Below are 15,448 nucleotides of genomic sequence, written 5' to 3'. Positions count from 1 at the left end.
TGTCAAGGACAATTTCTGGTCCATTCTATAGCTATCTTGTCAAGGACAGTTTCAGAAAAATGTGCACCCTATTCTGCTTGGTGTAGGTGGATATATCAGAAGTGTCTCTTAGAAAGGCTGAGCCCTGAGGCTACCTTTGTCTCTTTGAAGTGCTGAACTTTGCGGCTTCATGTCTCAACACCAGTTTATTTCTAACTAATCCTTACATAATGTAACAACCATTTGTAAATTAGGCCCAAATATTAACCCCAGCTGTTGGTTGTAGGGAATCCCTAGCCCATGCAACCATGGCATGGATTGACAGAAAGAACTTCCTGCAACAAACACCTAGGAGATAGGTGATATAAACATCTGGACTACCTGTCCATATAATGTGTTCCTATAATCCTGCACATAGAATTTGTGGTTTTGAAAGAGGGGAAGAAGTTTAAAATACCTTCCTTAAACGATCAGTGGACAGATTCTCAGGCCCATAAAACTGTGTATATGCTGGCAAGTGTCTTTCAAGCTTCCTGGAAACACTCTCATGTCTCTATGGAAAAAATACCATTAGCATAATCATTATAGATTAATTAGAAATAAAAAATGCAAAAAGATATACTGACTTCTATAAGGCTTCTTATACTGGCTTCTTATAGAAGTCAGCATAAGATTTCTGTTCAAGATATTTTTGTTGTGGTTGTTAAATCCATGATGCCAAACAAGAAAAACCAAACCTGATGCCATTGAGTCAATTCCAACTCATAGTGACCCATATAGGACAGAACAGAACTCTTCCTTAGGGTTCCCAAGACTGTAATCTTTACAGAAGTAGACTGCCACATCTTTCTCCCATGGAGTGGCTGGCGGGTTTGAACGGGGGACTTCAGGTTAGCAGCCAAGAACTTAACCACTGCACCACTCAGAACTGTATTATTAAGAACCAGAAGAATGATGTTTTTGGACATATTGTTCATATTAAATAAGATTGTGTGTGTGTATGTATAAAAAGAAGGGTTGATTATGATTTTTCTATCTGTTCATCTTTCTACTTATTACTCTATACACACTTATGTGCGAAATAGGAATGAACAGAGTTCATCGGAGGGTTTGATTTTTATACCTTTAAATTCTTTCTAGCACAGTGCAGGAAATAAAATGAGTTCTTTTTAAGTTATTATCCTTTGTGACCAGAACTTTCAAGCGTGATTCTCTGAGATGCAACTAAATACAGCAGTAGACCGAAAAGAAATTCATGCCAACTTTTAATTGCAACAGATTCAGTTTCTCATCTAGTATTGGATCTTTGGCACAATCCAAATCATTACTTAGTGATGGGTCAATATATTTTGATCTAATGGTAAACCAAGTACAATTAAAGATTTTCCATGTGGTTTTCCAAAACATTAGAATGATCTTTGTTAAATAATTCTTCCTTATTAGATGTGGGCTCAGCAAGGTGATCTGCCATTTCAAGCGATTGTTCCTTGCTTGTGAGGCAAATTGCATCCCAAAAGATCAATCATAACATAACTTGTTATGCTTCTGAGACATCATTACACAGTTTTTCATAAATTTTAAAGAATGATGTAATACAAGGAAAGGCTCTAGAGGGACTAACAAACCATACAAAATGTACTAATAGTACTTAAGTAATGGTAAGTATTGTTGGCATTCCCAGAATTGGCTTCAAGGTTGATTGAATTATTTTTGGATTTGTTGTAGATTACTCAAAGACAGCTAAAGAGTAGGAAAAAAATATTAAAGATAATTAAGATAGTAAAAAAGGGTTTGGAGTAACACAAAATTTGAATTTGTTTGTTCAATTATTCCACAAGTACATGTGGAGTGTCTATTAATTGCTGAGTCATACTATGTATTGGAGATAAAACTAGGGAAAACACAGAAGCATCTTGGCTTACCAAGAATTTGAAATTTAGAGTAGGTTGTAGACAAATACCAGGTGGATGAATAGTTCAGAGTAACACTTGATATTGAAAGGTCTACAGAAGGAAGTGAAATTTCACCTGGGATTGGAAGGAAAAGCTGAAAGAAAGTAGCCAACCAGAGTGGTGAGGTAAAGAAAGGAGTATTCTGACAAAACTATGTACAAAATGTGTGGTCACATCTGAGAAACTGAAGCCACATGTCTGAGGCATGGAGATCACATGAGGGATGCCACAAGAGATAAGACTAGTCTGCAAAGCAAGGGTTTGTTTATCAGGGGTTGATTTAGCCATCTCAAGGACTTTGAACTTTATCCTAAGGTCAGCTGGAGAACAAGCTAAGACTTGCAAGTTAGGAAGAACTCTCAGGCTTCCATAAGCACAGAGAAGTTTCTAAAAAAAAAAAAAAAAAAAAAAACTAGAGACCAGGATAAAATTTAGAGAGTAGTGTTTAGGCTTTTCCTCCAGGAAAGGTGTGATAGAAGCCTAAAAAAAAAAAAATATATATGTAATGTAGAGGACATTAGAAGAGGATGCATTTGAGAAAAATGGATTAAACACTTAGAAGTTTTCAATAATGAATTATTTGTTAGAGGGGGAAAGAAGGTATATGAAATGTTTTCTTGGTTTCTCACCTGGATGATAGCTGGGAGATAGAGCATTCACTGAGAAAACATGTGCTCTAAGGCCTATGAGTGCGGTGAGGTGGTTTTGAATGTCTGATTTTTCTTTTGAATATGTTAGATTTAGGTATCTCTGAAATATCTAACTAATGTTACCTGGAAAGCTGTTGGATGTATGTACCTGGAGCTTAGAGGAAAATCTAGCCTAAATATTTAGATTAGTGCATCATTGTTATATAAATGACAATTGTTTTCCTATTGTTAAATGAGAGCTCTCAACAAGAATGCTCAAAAAGGAAATGAGTTGGCTTAGGGTAGAATTCTAAAGCAAAAAGGTCATTTAAAGTATGGATAAAGAAAGCATACCTATCAAGCAAGAGTAAAAGTGGACAAAAAAATGGAAAAATCCAGATATTCTGGTGACTTGGAAGCCAAAAAAGAATGGTTTTCAGCATAAAAGGAAACGTCTGCTGTGTCCAGTGCTACAGAGAAGTCAAATATGAAGCTTTCATTGGATTTGGGAATAAGGAGAGTGTTGGTGTACTTGATGAAAGCAATTTCAATGCAATGCTAAGAAAAGACGTAACAATAATATAATAGGTCAACATATGAATGTGAAAGAGAGGATATTAGTGACTTTTCTAGAATATTTGGTAATAAAGGGATGAAGAGAAGAGGAGAGGGGGAGGAATAGCTTAAGTAAAGGGAGAGGAATAGAAATGAAAGAACACTGGTGAGGTTTGACCATATACTTTGCTTATAGATTATTGTGAAAGGTTGATTAAATTAGAATAGGGAGAAGATATCGAATGCAAAAGAGTATGTGATCAAAATATAAGTCTAGGTAGTAGATATAAAGTTGGGCCTGACCCCAAGCTGTGGTATTTTCAATTGCCTCCTATGTATGAGAAAGTAGGACAGTAAATAAAGAATACTAAAGAAGAATTGTTGCATTTGAATTATAGTGGAGATGAAATGACACAGCAGTTGTAACGATGGGTTCAAACATAGTAATGATGGTGAGGATGGTGCAGAGCCAGGCAGTGTTTCGTAGTGTTGTAAACAGGGTCGCTATGAGTCATAACTGACTTCATGACACTTCACAGCATTAGAAATAGAACATCCACCCACCACAAAAAAAAAAAAAAAATTTGGAAAGGATAAATGTGGAAGCAGGTAGGTTTGTGGAAATTTTCAAATGAAGTTGAAATATTTTGTTGTCATTGTTACTTTAAATTTCTCTCTTATGTTGGAATTTTGGCATCTTTTTTTTTTTTTTACTGGGAGTAAGGTGGGTGGTATAGAAATGTATGAAGAAATTCAGAGTCTGAAATAATAGCTACATACACACTAAGAGATGGTTGATTCAAGAAAAAGCCAACCTTCTGGACACAAGTAAGTGGCTACTTTTGAGTACAATAACCTTGTAATTGTTCAGTTTTGCCTGCTTGATTTCTTGGTAGTTCAGGTACAATTGTGAAGAGCAGAACATTCCAAAATGCTCAGATTTTGATGTATCTGGAGAAAAATAAGACAAGGATGTTTAGGATGTTGACAAGAATAATTGTAGTAATAAAACATGGAATCTAAGCTATGTAGCGGAAGAATTAAAGGAGGTGGCAAAATAAAAGAGAAATAATCAATGGGAAATAGTGATATGAGTGAAGCCTTAGTATGAAAAGTTGTATTGTCATAACTGAGATGTTATAAGGAAGGGCAAATGGTTGTGATCTTAAGATAATGTTTTAATTTTGGAAACTTAGCATTTAACCAATTTCCAGATAAAACAAGATCCAAGATGGAGCCATGAGAGTGGGAAGTTCAAGGGTATTGGTTTTGGGGTCACTGTTTTGATCTCAAGATTTCAAGAATTCAAGAAGCAATGCATTAAAGGTGTGGTCTGTGTGGGCACTGATGCCAACTTTATGGAAAAGGGACAGAATGATCCTGGTGTTAAAATCTTCAACACATACGAAGGAGTGGCCTAGGCATATATAAGTGACAACAATGATGATGGGTATTAGCTTCAAAGCATCAGGAGTGTTTACTCAAATGAAAGGTGTAATAATAAATAAAAAACAAAGCTCTGAGCATAAATCATGCCTTACCTTACCTCCCAAATTAGAAATATGTGGAGAGTTACAAATTAAGCAGCCTGCAGAGAGGTGGCCTGGAGAGATGTAGGTGTTCAAGGCGAAACCAAGTTTTAGTTTAAGCAAGGGAGGATAAAATGTTTGAAGATGTTGGAGAGTTTGGTCATATCAAAGCGAGATCTAAAATATCACAGAGATGTTAGTACTAGAGAGAATAAGATCCATGTGGGACAGGGATTCAAGATCAGAACTTAGTGAGGCAACAGGAGAACATTTTTCAAAACATTGCAAAACAAACTCATACATCCATTACTATGATGGAATTACACACGTTTCTGCAGAGTAAGGCTCAACATAAACAATATTAATACTACTAAGAGATAAATTTTAATTAGCATATAGTATGAGATAGGCACTATTTTAAGCATTTGACATGGACATGGGACGCCTTTCAAAAGCTGCTTTGTTTCTAGTCAATGGGGCAATTCTTTCCGCTCTGAAAATTAACCATTTGAATAAACTGTGAGTTAAGGTTAGGGATTCAAGGCTGGGACTAGTTAGTGAGTTATTCTTTTTCATCTCATGCTGATCAAAGACCACAAATAAAAACTAAATTATCTGCCTGAGTTCATGTATCTTCAAAATAAGGAAGAAAGCTATATTATCAATCTATAACCTTCATATAAATATAATCTGAGACAAAAGAGTTAGAAAGGCAAATCACTGTGCTCAGGTAAAGTTCATTAAAATTGACCACATTTTAATTATCTAGAAGCCAACTTGCATTTCTACAGACTCAGCTTAGGATGTTTTTCATTTCCTGTTTTGCATTTGGACACTGCATCATACACCATAAATGAGCTTTCTGAATTATTTAATGCGTGTTTAACTTTGTTATACAATTTTCAAGTAGGAAGAGGCTATTCATATTTCTATGCCATTTTTCTCCTTTAATTCAAAAATACTGCACAATAATTGAATAAAAAATGAAGAATTACAGGTAAGAGAAAAAAAGAAATTATTGTGAATTTATGGTCCAGAGATCAACAGCAGTCAAAATTTTAAATCTTTAAAAAAAAATTTAAATCTTAAAAAAAAAATTAAATATTAACCATTTTGGAATGAATTTTTGAATTAATTTCCTTTTAACTAAAATTTATTTTCATTTATTACACTTTTATTAAAGATATTTCAATAACTTAAAAAAAATATTCTGACATCATGCTCAAAAAAACTCTTTCTTTCTTCCTATTAAAAATAGATTAAAAAATGGTTCAATTATATTATTATATTATAATTTACATTTAAAATTTTAAATAAAACACTACCTTTCTACTTATACAATTTAAAATAATTTCAAGTTTTGGAATTTCTGCCTAGATCAGATGCTTTCATTCCGAATGCAGAACTAGCCTGAAGATTCTCCTGGGGGGTCAGAATCATCTTCTAAAGTCTGCTTGATGATTACCAACAGACTCAAGATTGCTTGGAACTGTGATCTGGAGGGGTTTATTGTAATCTTTTCATGGCCAAAGGCAACCATTCGGCTGTGACTGAGTTCATCCTCTTGGGACTCACAGATAACCCAGACCTTCAAGCCATTCTCTTTAGTGTCTTCCTAGTGATCTACTTAATTAGCGTCCTGGGTAATCTTGGTTTGATTGTGCTAATCCAAATCAGTCCTCAGCTTCACACACCCATGTATTTTTTCTCAACCATCTGGCTTTTGTTGATTTTTCTTTTACTTCATCTGCCACCCCAAACACCTTAGTGAACTTTTTGTATGAAGTTAAAGGTATAACATTTTAAGCATGTGCCACACAGGTATGTTGTTTTATCACATTTGTAGTTTGTGAACTCTACTTGCTTTCCATCATGGCATATGATCGGTACATTGCCATCTGCAACCCTTTACTCTATGTCGTTCTCATGCCTAGGAAACTCTGTATTCAACCGGTTGCTAGCACATATGTGTATGCTTTTACTGTGGGTCTTGTACAGACAGTGATGACATTCCGTTTGTCTTTTTGTGACTCCAATATGGTCAACCACTTCTACTGTGACGATGTCCCTTTGGTTGCTTTGGCCTGCTCTGACACTCAAGTCAAAGAGCTGATGTTGTTAATCGTTGCTGGGTTCAATACACTTTTCTCTCTACTGATTGTGTTAATTTCCTATGGCTTCATTGTTTTAGCCATCCTTAGGATCCACTCTGTTGAAGGAAGACAGAAAGCCTTTTCCACCTGTGTGTCCCACCTGACCTCCATCACAATATTTTATGGGACCCTTATTTTTATGTACCTCCAGCCCAAGGCAACCCATTCCCTGATCAGAGATAAATTTGCTTCAGTGTTTTATGTAGTGGTGATTCCCATGCTAAACCCACTGATCTATAGCTTGAGAAACCAGGAGGTAAAAAATGCACTGAAGGGAATTACGGAAAAGTTGTGTTTGGCTATCAGATAAATGAAGAACCACAGGGCAGGGATCATGAAACTTAAAGTTATGTCTTGTCTAGTGTCACAGTGTTGAGAAATGACAAAGCCAAATATATTACTTCAAGTGTTCATGTTCACTTTTCTGAGGTATAGTTCTGTAGACTCAAGGTGAGTCTCATCCACTGTTTATTCCCAGTATTTTCCCCAGGAAATATATTTTGTAAATTTTACTTGGTTGTTGAAAGAGGAGAGAGAGAGGGAAGGAGAAAGACACAGAGAAGAAGGGAGAGAGTTAGAGAAAGAAAGAGAAATCCTTTTTGGCCATGATATCCTTCCTCAATAGAGTGTTGGGAAATACTTATTTTATATGAAATCCATGTAATATTGAGATCAACGTCTGGTATCTTATATTTCAAACCTTTTTGCATAGATAATCTGGAAAACCAGCCAAAGTTTAATGGCAGGATTTTTGGGTTGGAACAATCTGGATAACCAGCCAAAGTTTAATAGCAGGATTTTTGGGTTGGAACACTCTGGATAATTTTCCTAACAGTCCACTTTCTCTGCATCCAGCTGGGAAGGACAGTGCTAGTAGAGGTACCATGGCACCAAACATTTAGTGGTATACTGATTCTATATCAGTTTAGATTGCTGAGCCAGTTTACACTACTATAATTCACTGCCTGTTATATATGAATATGTGGTCAGGTCTATTCTATATAAGTGTGTGGTTAGAACTTGGACTCTTCATTCAAATAGTTTGACTAACAATTTTAACTTTTCCAATTAATGCGATAGAGAATTAGTTCACATTTCTGTATCTCAACTGCCTCATGTGCAATAGGTGGTAAGAGCTCCTTTTTAGACTGACTCTGAGTAGCACTGTACCATAGAGTTTCCAAGAAGCAGCTAGGTAGATTTGAACTGTGGACCTTTTGGTTAGCAGCCAAGCTCTTAATCACTGCACCACCAAGGCTCTGATTGTGAGAATTAGATCAGGTTATAAATGTGAAGAACATTGAGCATTTCCAAACACATAAAAAATAATTCATAAATTTTGGCTATTACATTTAATTATTAATATTATGATTGCACTAATGTTTCCTTTGATTTTGTCTTAGAAAATGGAGTAGCCTTTTTGGAAATACTTGTCAACATAATATACTTTATTTTAAAATCTACAAAACAAAAGTGTAAAAGCTAAAAAGTTATTTTCTTGTGATCTTTTAAAGCAATGCAATTCTTTTAAATTTCTTTTTATGTGTGTTGATTAACATATTTTGAATTGACTTTTTATTGAGGGGGCAGTTCTCTCATACCTGCTACACAATGTTACTGATAATATATATCATTTTCTTGAAAAAAAAATCATTTCACTTTTGTTATATTTAGTAAAGCATAGAATAATAAATTATTAATTTACTCAGTTACATATTTTTAAAATCAAATTAGAGCTAACACAATTCAGTGTTTTTGTTGTGTCAGGTGCTTAGTGCAATGCTTTAAGTCGACTTTCTCAGTTCATTTTCATAATACCCAACAAAGAGATATAGTTCTTTATTCTACCAAAAGAATTGTCAAAGTAGCGTTTGTAATTTACTTACACACACATAGCTAACATCTGGAAGAACAAAGATATGAATCTAGTTTTATCAAACCAGAAAGCTCAATTTTTAATAACTTTCCATATTTCCAAGTACAGTTGTACAATGTTGGGACTTTTTTTTTTAATTAGAACTAATTAAATGTAGACTTTTTTTTTTTTACATCAGCATTGAATAATGCAGGGGACTTCAGATGACTAGCTATCATGCACCATGGAGGCTAAAAAGTAACACTAGGTGACCATGAAGGCAAGAAAGTAGCCCAGAAGTGTTACAAAAGCATGAAAAGGAACAGTGTTGCCTTTCACAACAAAGTTCGCCATCATCTTTGCGGTAATGGCAGAGGAGTAGCAGAGGCCTACTATGGCCTGGTGACTGAGAAAATAGTTCATAGGTATGTGGAGTAGAGTGTCCGTCCTGATTAAGATAATCAATCCAATGTTCCCCAGGACTGTGACCAGATAAAAAAATAACTAAAAATACCACAATGCCTTTGAGAATGAATTCAGTGATTTAAGTGATATTAACAGTAGCCACTTATGCCAGTGGACGTTGCAGATTTGAAGAATAAAAATGACAACTCTCGTGGTCCCTGCCAGTGTTGAGGGAAGATGATCACTGATGGCTTATCAGCCTTGAATTATGTCATCCAATGGGCAAAAAGTGCACCTTAGCCTTTACCTTCTATTCTTGCCCATGGAACATTGTGTTTTTTTAATTTCATAATAGCCTTCTTAAAAGTTATTTTTTGAAGAGGCAGGGCCAAGATGGCAGAATAGCCAGATACTTCCAGTGATCCCTCTTACAACAACAACAGCAAAAAAAGAGTGAAAGGATTATGACAAGCTAGGAGCCCTGAACATCAAAGGCAAAGTTAGAAAACAGACTGAGCTGAAGGGGGAGGGAGAGACGGTTCAGAAGTGGAGAGGAGTTACTGGACCTGAATCTCCAGGAAACCTCAGGCACTATGCCCAGGAACGGCTGGGGAGGCTGATGGTAGTGTTCGGCCGCAGTTTCCTCAGGGAGAAAGAGCCAGATGCACAGCCTACTCACAACTCCAGAACCACTGAGAAGAACAGCGCTCTCAGCAAAAGCTAAGTACTTGTGTGTATTTTATCATGTACCTGCCCCCAAGCCTCAATCAGTGGCTGTTAAGTTTCCTGAGCCTGATATAGGTGCTGTTGAGCTCCCTGAGCCATCCTCCCAGCCATGGAGAAGGAATAAATTCACAATTAGGGGAAAAGATAATACGCCAGCTCCACTAACCTGGGGAGCTCAGGACAGAAGAGGCTCCTGTCCGGGCATAAAGAGTCTGTGGGCTTTGAATACCTTTCCCCCACGCGTGGACATGTGTGGGCTGATTTCAGGAGAATAGCCCTTTTTAGCAGACTCCACCCGTTTTAGCTGTGTGTGAAGAGTTGGGTGTTAGATGTTCGACACCACTTTGCCTGTTAAACAGGGTCCTCACCTACTCACATTAGGGGCCTAAGGGCTGGTGGCTCCACTCAGGTTACCCAGCCACCCATGACAGAGGTCCAAGGATAACTGGTACCTCCCAGTTCTTACAAACAAAAGCATTGGGTGCCCATGGCCCATCTGCAAAACCCACCCACCTGTATGCACTAGGGAACAGGGATGCACTTTCCTCACAGATACTCGGGGGATGGTTCTCAGCCCCCTGCCTTGTTCAGAGCACGACCTCCTGCTGCAACCAGATACTGGTACCTACACCGATCACCCCTGCCCTCTAAGACTGTGGGACAGAGGTGTACCACACACTTGATGACCAACTACCTGGACAAATGAGCTGAATCCATACAAGAAAAGTGAATGGACTCCTAGACTGATACACCTGATAACAACTCTAGTCATCTGGTGACAGGACTTCAGAGCTTCAAAGGAGAAAATAGTCAAGCTAGCTTACTCAAGCAAACCACTTTGGCATATCAAAACAAAACAAAACAAAAAGCTAGGATGTTGTTGTTGTTGTTAGGTGCCATCGAGTCAGTTCTGACTCATAGTGACACTATGCACAACAGAATGAAACGCTGCCCTGTCCTGAGAAATCCTTACAATCGTTGTTATGCTTGAGCTCATTCTTGCGGCCATTGTGTCAATCTACCTTATTGACGGTCTTCCTCTCTTCCGCTGACCCTGTACTCTGCCAAGCATGATGACTTTCTCCAGGGACGGATCCCTCCTGACAACATGTCGAAAGTATGTAAGACACAGCTTCGCCATCCTTGCCTGTAAGGAGCATTCTGGTTGTAGTCTTTCTAATACAGATTTGTTCCTTCTTTTTGCAGTCCATGGTATATTCAATATTCTTCACCAACACCACAATTCAAAAGCGTCAACTCTTCTTCAGTCTTCCTATTCCTTGTTCGTTGTCCAGCTTTCACATGCCTATGATGTGATTGAAAATACCACGGCTTGAATCAGGCACACCTTAGTCTTCAGGGAGACATCTTTGCTCTTCAACACTTTGAAGAGGTCCTTTGCAGCAGATTTACCCAATGCAATGCATCTTTTGATTTCTTGACTGCTGCTTCCATGGCTCTTGATTGTGGATCCAAGTAAAATGAAATCCTTCACAACTTCAATCTTCTCCATTTATCATGATGTTGCTTATTGGTCCAGTCGTGAGGGTTTTTGTTGTCTTTATGTGGAGGTGCAATCCATACTGAAGACTGTGGTCTTTGATCTTCATTAGTAAGTGTTTCAAGTCCTCTTCACTTTCAGCAAGCAAGGCTGTGTCATCTGCATAAAGAAGGTTGTTAATGAGTCTTCCTCCAATCCTGATGCCCTGTTCTTCTTCTCATATGGTAAAAGAATACAACCCCTATGCACACCTTTCCTGACTTTAAAACAATCAGTATCCCCTTGTTCTGTCCAAACAACTGCCTCTTGATCTACGTAAAGGTTCCTCATGAGCACAATTAAGTGTTCTGGAATTCTCATTCTTTGCAATGTTATCCATAGTTTGTTAGGATCCACACAGTCGAATGCCTTTGCATAGTCCATAAAACACAGGTAAACATCCTTCTGGTATTCTCTGCTTTCAGCCAGGATCCATCTGATATCAGCAGTGATATCCCTGGTTCCATGTCCTCTTCTGAAACCAGCCTGAATTTCTGGCAGTTCCCTGTCGATATACTGGGGCAGCCATTTCTGAATGATCTTCAGCAGAATTTTGCTTGCATGTGATATTAATGATATTTTTCTATAATTTCCACATTCGGTTGGATCACCTTTCTTGGGAATAGGCATAAATATGGATCTCTTCCACTCAGTTGGCCAGGAAGCTGTCTTCCACATTTCTTGGCATAGACAAGTGACCACCTCCAGTGCTGCATTTGTTTGTTGAAACATCTCAGTTGATATTCCATCAATTCCTGGAGCCTTGTTTTTCACCAGTGCCTTCAGAGCAGTTTGGACTTTTTCCTTCAGTACCATCGGTTCCTGATCATATGCCACCTCTTGAAATGGTTGAACATTGACTAAATCTTTTTAGTATAATGACCCTGTGTATTCCTTCCATCTTCCTTTGATGTTTCCTGCATCATTTAGTGTTTTCCCCATGGAATCCTTCACTACTGCAACTCAAGGCTTGAATTTTTTCTTCAGTTCTTTTATCTTGAAAAATGCCGAGCGTGTTCTTCCCTTTTGGATTTCCATCTCCAGCTCTTTGCACATGTCATTATAATACTTTGTCTTCTGGTGAGGCCCTTTGAAATCTTCTGTTCAGTTCTTTCACTTCACCAATTCTTCCTTTTGTTTTATCTGCTCAACACTCAAGAGCACGTTTCAGAGTCTCCTCTGACATCCATCTTGGTCTTTCTTTCTTCCTGTCTTTTCAATGACTTCTTGCTTTCTTCATGGGTGATGTTCTTGATGTCATTCCACAACTCGTCTGGTCTTTGGTCACTAGTGTTCAATGCATCAAATCTATTCTTCAGATGGTCTCTAAATTCAGGTGGGATGTATTCAAGGTCATATTTTGGCTCTCGTGGACTTGCTCTGATTTTCTTCAGTTTCAGCTTGAACTTGCATATGAGCAATTGATGGTCTGTTCCACAGTTGGCCCCTGGCCTTGTTCTGACTGATGATATTGAGCTTTTCCATCGTCTCTTTCCACAGATGTAGTCAATTTGATTTCTGTGTACTCCGTCTGGTGAGGCCCATGTGTATAGTCACCGTTTATGTTGGTGAAAGAAGGTATTTGCAATGAAGAAGTCATTGCTAGTGCACAAAAACTCAACTACAGAAAGACAAATAACCCAATTAAAAAATGGGGAAAGGATATGAACATGTCCTTCGCTTAAGACATTCAGATAGCTAACAGATAGATACTTGAGGAAATGCTCATGATCATTTGCCATCAGAGAAATGCAAATCAAAAGTATAGTGAGATTCCATCTCACTCCAACAAGGGTGGCATTAATCCAAAAAACACAAAATAATAAATGTTGGAGAGGTTGTGGAGAGACTGGAATACTTATACACTGCTGGTGGGAATGTAAAATGGTACTACCACTTTGGAAATCAATTTGGCACTAAAAAGCTAGAAATAGAACTGCCATACAATTCAGCAATCCCACTCCTTGGAATACATCTTAGAAAAATAAGAGCCTTTACATGAACAGATATATGCACACCCATGTTCACTGAAGCAGTTTACAACAGCAAAAAGATGGAAGCAACCAAGGTGCCCATCAACCAATGCCTGGATAAATACATTATGGTATATTCATACAATGGAATATTATGCATTGATAAAGAACAATGATGAATCCGTGAAACATTTTATAACATGGAGGAATCTGGAAGGCATTATGCTGAGTGAAATTAGTTAGTTTCAAAAGGACTAATATTGTATAAGACCACTATTACAAGAACTCAAGAAATGGTTTAAAAAGAGAAGAAAATAGTATTTGATGGTTGAGATGGGGGAAGGAGAGGGCTTTTCACTAGATAGTAGATAAAAACTATTGTAGGTGAAAGGAAAGACAACACACAATACAGGAGAGGTCAGCACAACTGGACTAAACCAAAAGCAAAGCAGTTTCTTGAATAAACTGAACCCTTTGAAGGCCAGCATAACAGGGGAGGGGGTTTGGGGACCATGGTTTCAGGGTACATCTAAGTCAATTGACATAATAAAATCTATTTAGAAAACATTCTGTATCCCACTTTGGAGAGTGGTATCTGAGATCTTAAATGCCACCAAGCAGCCATCTAAGTTGCATCAATTGGTCTCAACCCACGTGAAGCAAAGAAGAATGAAGAACACCAAAGACACAAGGTAATTATGAGGCCAAGAGATAGAAAGGGCCACATAAACCAGAGACTGCCTTAGCCTGAGGCCAGAAGAGCTAGATGGTGCCCAGCTACAACCAGTGACTGCCCTGACAGGGAACACAATAGAGAACCCCTGAGGGAGCAGGACAGCAGTGGGCTGCAGACACCAAATTCTCATAAAAAGACCAGACTTAATGGCCTGACTGAGACTAGAAGACCCCAGAGGTCATGGTCCCCAGATCTTCTGTTAGCCTAAGACAGCAACCATTCCCAAAGCCAAGTCTTCAGACAGGAATTCTACTGGACTGTGGGATAGAAAATGATACTGGTGAAGAACGAGCTTCTTGGATCAAGTAGACATATGAGACTATGTTGGCATCTCCAGTCTGGAGGGGAGATGAGAGGCCAGAGGGTGTCAGAAGCTGGCTGAATGGACATGAAAAGAGAGAGTGGAGGGAAGGAGTGTGCTATCTCATTAGGGGGAGTGCAATTAGGAGTATATAGCAAGGTGTATGTAAATTTTTGTATGAGAGACTGTCTTGATTTGTAAACGTCCACTTAAAGCAAAATAAAAAAATTTTTAGTTATTTTTCTTTCTAATTTTAGAAAATAAGGGATGATCTTGATTAAAACAAATTATGTATTACCTAATTTAAACCACTTGAGTCAACCACAGCTGGTATGTCAGTATTTTTGCCACCATTATCTTTTCTAGGCTCATAAAAATTTAATGGGAGTTCCTTGGTGGTGCCAATGGTTAATGTACTTGGCTGATAATCGTAAGATTGAAGGTTCGAACCCATCAAGACATGCCTCAGAAGAAAAGTCAAATGAGCCATTGCTCAACCTGCTATTGAAGACCCTATGGAGATATACTCTGACACGCTCATGGTCACGGTGTTTCAGAATCTACTGAATGTTGACTGGCTTTTTTAATGCAAATATGATATTTAAATACATTCAATTTTTTATCACAAAGTCTTTTCTTTCAATTCCAATAATGAAGTTATGATTTGAACCCTAGTTGAGGATAATTATAAGGCTACCATAAAAAAAAAAAAAAACCCACTGCTGTCGAGTCGATTCCAACTCATAGAGACCCTACAGGACAGGGTAGAAGTGCCCCATAGAGTTTCCAAGGAGCTCCTGGTGGATCGAACTTTTAGGCTACCACGTAATATAATAATTAACTAGACAATCTTCATTGAAAGATGGTGGCAGGGAAGAGGTATATTTATAATTTATCTCTTTTTTTGTTTGTTTTTGCTTAAAAGAGAATACATAAGTTTTTCTTTTGTTGCTCTTATAAAACTTCAAGATTTATTGTGGTTCCTGTCAAACCAATATCGGAGGAAACCATATGGGGGGATAAAGGTATCAATGAGAATTTTAACTATGGTAGATATTTACTACTAAGTCCTGGTGGCGTGGTGGTTAAGAAATCAGCTGTTAACCAAAAAAGTC

General features: G+C 37.8%; 1 pseudogene; it reads left to right on the top strand.

Moving 5' to 3' along the window:
• The first annotated feature begins 6,139 nt into the window (after window positions 1–6,139).
• Window positions 6,140–7,107, top strand: LOC100666802 (olfactory receptor 5AL1-like; annotated as a pseudogene).
• The last annotated feature ends 8,341 nt before the right edge of the window (window positions 7,108–15,448 follow it).

Source organism: Loxodonta africana, unplaced genomic scaffold (genome assembly GCF_030014295.1).
Source record: "Loxodonta africana isolate mLoxAfr1 unplaced genomic scaffold, mLoxAfr1.hap2 scaffold_428, whole genome shotgun sequence".
NCBI classification, from domain to species: domain Eukaryota; kingdom Metazoa; phylum Chordata; class Mammalia; order Proboscidea; family Elephantidae; genus Loxodonta; species Loxodonta africana.
Note: the sequence above shows the minus strand (reverse complement) of the source record. Positions and strands in the feature narration are given on the sequence as shown.